General features: G+C 35.9%; 1 long non-coding RNA gene across 1 annotated transcript; it reads right to left on the minus strand.

Moving 5' to 3' along the window:
* Positions 1–1,486: 1,486 nt before the first annotated feature.
* LOC311089029 lies at positions 1,487–2,801 on the minus strand. The gene is made up of 3 exons (XR_014607614.1): positions 2,698–2,801; positions 2,543–2,605; positions 1,487–1,873 (listed from the first exon to the last, which is right to left on the minus strand). It is a non-coding gene; the product is annotated as an uncharacterized lncRNA (long non-coding RNA).
* Positions 2,802–4,385: the final 1,584 nt, after the last annotated feature.

Here is a 4,385-nt window from a genome sequence, read left to right on the forward strand (position 1 = left end):
GAGACGGATTTAAATCCAATCGCTCAAACCACTCCTAGAGGAGGACCATTCCAGACAAAACTGGACAAGTGTAAATGCATCTGGTTGTTGAAACCACATGTAAATTGTACTTCTCCCAAAAATGCTAAAAAAATAAACGTGTGAGAGCGTGTTATAGGTTATATGTCATGTTATAGCTAGATATGACGACACTACTGCAACACGCATCGCCGCAGACAAGCAGCTGAGCATCTCTTCATCAAGCCAACGTGCAAACTATCGCAAATCACAGAGAAAGTAAGTCGCAGACGCTTAACACACAATCATCATCATTAAAAGTAAAGAAATGAAATGATCATCTTACCAGGGCGGTTGCCGCTCTCTCTTATTGCGCTCTTTGATTTTGAAATTTTAGCTGATGATTAATAAAATGCAGCTCATAACTGTTGCTTTTGGTGACGTGAACTCCATTAAATCTGCATATTCTCCATAAACATGTGGGATTTGAAGATCGGATTTAAATCCGTTTTGCAAAAACACATTTATGTGACCAGGTGTAAATGGAATCGTTTTGATAAATCAGATAGCTATCCGATCTGAGAAAACACATGAAGTGGCCAGGTGTAAACTTGGATATTGTCTGCTCTGCTGATATGAAAAGCTCACTGTATATTGTGATAATGAATAGCATTTGTGACAGCAATGATATTTTGTGATATGTGATGATTTATAAATATGTGTACGTGTATATTTCCATTGCAGGTTTGGTCTTAAATGTCATATAAGGTTAGCCTGCACTCTTAGAAGAAAAGGTTCTATATAGAACCTTAAAAGGTTCTATCAGGCGCTACGTTTTTGGAACCCCTAAAAGGTTCTATATAGAACCCTTTTTAAGGGTTCAATCAAAAGAACCCTTTAGGGTTCATTGTAACCAGGAAAAAGGTTCTATATGGAACCTTTTAGGGGTTCATTCATTATCATTTGTTTTGTCCTTTCCGGATTAAATATTTCATATTATTGACAAACATCAAGACCCTAAAATGTAAAAATGTAATTCACATAAAAAAGTCACCCATGAATACTGAAAAAAAGCACACCCAAAGTGCATAGAACTAGTAATTTATTTATATTAACAAAAATAATTACTATTACTGAAAGAATGCTACTGTAATTTCAAGTATTCAAGGCTTTAAATGTACAAATCAACATTAAAACATCAACCATTTAAAAATTATCTCATAAATAATGAAAATAGAGTTTCACCTACATCTACATATTACAAAATAAGTCCATAAAATGTACAAAATTACATTAATCTATCACTAATAAATAATGCAAATATACAGATTCATCTAAATTCCCCTCAGTGTTAGAACAACATCAAGTCACTCAAAACTACAAATCCATATTAATATAACTCACAATGGAAATATACAGATATAGAAGTACTTCAAATCTACAAATTCATATTAATATCACTCATAAAGAATGTGAATACATAGATTAAAATTCAGATCAGCATTTCAGAACATCTAGTACTTCAAATCTACAAATTTACATTAATATCACTCATAAAGAATTGTAATTACAGATTCAAATTCAGATCAGCATTTCAGAATAACATCAATCGCCTCATATTTACAAATTTACATTAGCACTATTCATGACATATCAAAGTATTATGATAATTGATTATACATTTTGAGCACTGGGACAGACAGTTTTTTTTTTTAGCTGCTGGAGAGTTTAAACAGGTAGTGCTCAACAAAATTCATTGTGTGAGTGATGTTCTTGGGGTATTCCACACTGAATACGAAATAAGTAGCAAAGAGGCACTCCATTGCCTCCATCACTGGTTGATGGTTTGGAGCCATTTGCAGACATCATCTGTAATCTTGAAAAGGAAAACAGAAAGTTACTATTAATTTTCGCATCATGTACATGTCACTACTTTATTAACCTCTTAGTCTACCATGAAAAAAAGTAAAGTTGTATTCTGTAAATGTAAATATTAAACTATCCCTTTAAGCTGTGAGTGCTTTAGAAACAGCCGAACCCTGGCCTGCTTCCAGTTCCTTAGACACCACTTGACTTGAACATAAAATAATCATTCATAAAGTTTGAAAAGGTTGAAGTGAATCACAATAGTGTTCACATTGGGCTGTTTACAATTATCTAGCATCATAAAAGCATTCTGAGCCGAAGTGCGAGTACATTTAACCACTAGCTGCAGGGGCAGTTATTTCACCTTTAGGGGGGTCGATCAGTAAACGAGAGAATGATAAACTTTACTGAAGAAGCAGCACTGGCCTGATCATTCAGATAGCTGATTATAGTTTTAGGGGGGCTGAGACTAAAAATATGGGGGTTGAATCCCACCTAAAAAGGGTCTAGAACTGAACGCACAAGCGCTCTGTTCTGTTCTGTAGGGCTGTTCTTCATGGCCATTTGAGTGTGCGGTCAAAAACTAGCTTAGAGCACTATCTGCAGTTAAAAACTAACTTAAGCTTAGGATCAGAAAACACAAAATGTAACAGTTTGCAACAAGCACAACACAACTTACCGATGTAAGGCAACTTGTGACACTGTCGCGGTTCAGGCTCTTTCGTGTTTTAGTGTAAATCCGCTGTAGAAACATTGACAACTTCATTACTAATGGGTTAAAAGCTAATAACAAGTAAATTACTTAAAAAAAATCTATGTATTTCTCTGACTTACCACAACAATATTTCCGTCAGACCGTCAATTTAAATCAGCAGACAGGGATCAGTCTCTTCTCGACCGTTGGAATTCAAAAACGTGACGTGCACTGCACTGCACTCGCGAGACAGCGCTGCGTGAATATGCTCGCGCAAATGCAAACAAATTGTTTACTTTGTAAAATTAATGAAAATAATGAGTTTATTGCTTCTTTTTGTTTATGTTTGCTGTTCAACAGATAAAAAATTTAAATCCATAATGCAAAATTGTTTAGTTGTGGTACAATAATTTCACATAAATGACAAAGAATGAAATGAAAGGGCAGCAAACAAGGCTAAGACAAAACGAAAGCCTATTCAGCTATAAATGGCTTAGAATGAGCCCTTATGTATGTTTTTGTACTGAGTAATTTCTTGTTATGATGATAATGATGATGATGATGACGATAAGGTCAATATAGGGGTGTGCGATATAGCTAAATCGTCTGCGAATGCGATAATATCGTATTTTTTGTTTTAACGATGTGCGCTTTAACATTATCAAGTATATTTCAAAAACTAAACAAATCGTGCCTACAGAGTGCACGCATCTAGGCTAATGTAAAGTTACATGATGAAGTATACTAGTGCGCGTGTGCATTTTGAGTGCGTTCTTTCACTGCATTATTCAGTGTATTCAAATGCATTTATGAATGCACGTGAATGATCACAAAATTCAAGATATGGGGGTTAGAAAATGTATATATTTATACCATTTTATGCAGTTAATCAATATCACACGAAGAGTGCCATTTCAGTTTTTTTTCCTCCAAAAATCAGCATGATTAAAATGTGATATTAAGTTACTACAACAGTTTAATAAACAATAATTTAATTACAACTACAAAATGTTGCAGAATAATGTAATATATGAATGAATAGCCTAAAGAACCTTTGTGCCAAAAGGGTTCTTTCTTGTCATTATATAACCTTTTTAGCATAAAAGGTTCTTTGGTGTTGAGTAAAGAACCCTATGGTTCTATATAGAACCCCAATGAACCCTTTTTTCTAAGAGTGTGGCGAGCCAGACTTACATCAAGATGTTTAGTCTGGAAACTCACCATAGACACGCTCACTCCGAGGGGCGGGATAAACGGCTGTCTTTCAAATTCCCTCTGCACGCAATAGGACAGCGCTTCAACCAACCAGAGCGTTTTCCCCACAGCGGAGCTAGTTGATAGATTCAACTTTTGCCATATCTGGCTGGCAAAACGACGAACACATCTTCCTTTTTTTAAGAATGACTTAAGTGCCGTTCTTTGCTCTTTTCTCAAAGAAAAACCTAACTCCAAGTCCTCCAGAGCAGCGGACAAAGCCGATTCGAAAGACTGTTCTACAGCAGCAGCAGCTCTTCTTTGTTTTCAAGTCGCAGGCAGGTAACCGTCGCAACTCTGTCGTCATATGTTAAGCCCGCCCCGGCCTACTCTATACACGACGTGATTGGCCTGACCCAATTTAGGTTTTTGCAGCTATAAGGTCTATTGAGAGTTGCTAGACCCACCTGGCTGCAAAATACATTTTGCTGCCGCTAGGGTGCGTCTAGATTTCTAGGCTAATATAAGGTGCAATTTCATCTTAAAAAGACTTAAATTTAACTTGTTCATATCTGTAAACACCCTGTAGCTATTGTTATCTAGCAGGTGCAGTTAGTGTGACGGTTTGGTTTAA

The sequence above is a fragment of the Abramis brama genome, assembly GCF_963993115.1.
Source record: "Abramis brama genome assembly, chromosome: 8".
Classification (NCBI taxonomy): domain Eukaryota; kingdom Metazoa; phylum Chordata; class Actinopteri; order Cypriniformes; family Leuciscidae; genus Abramis; species Abramis brama.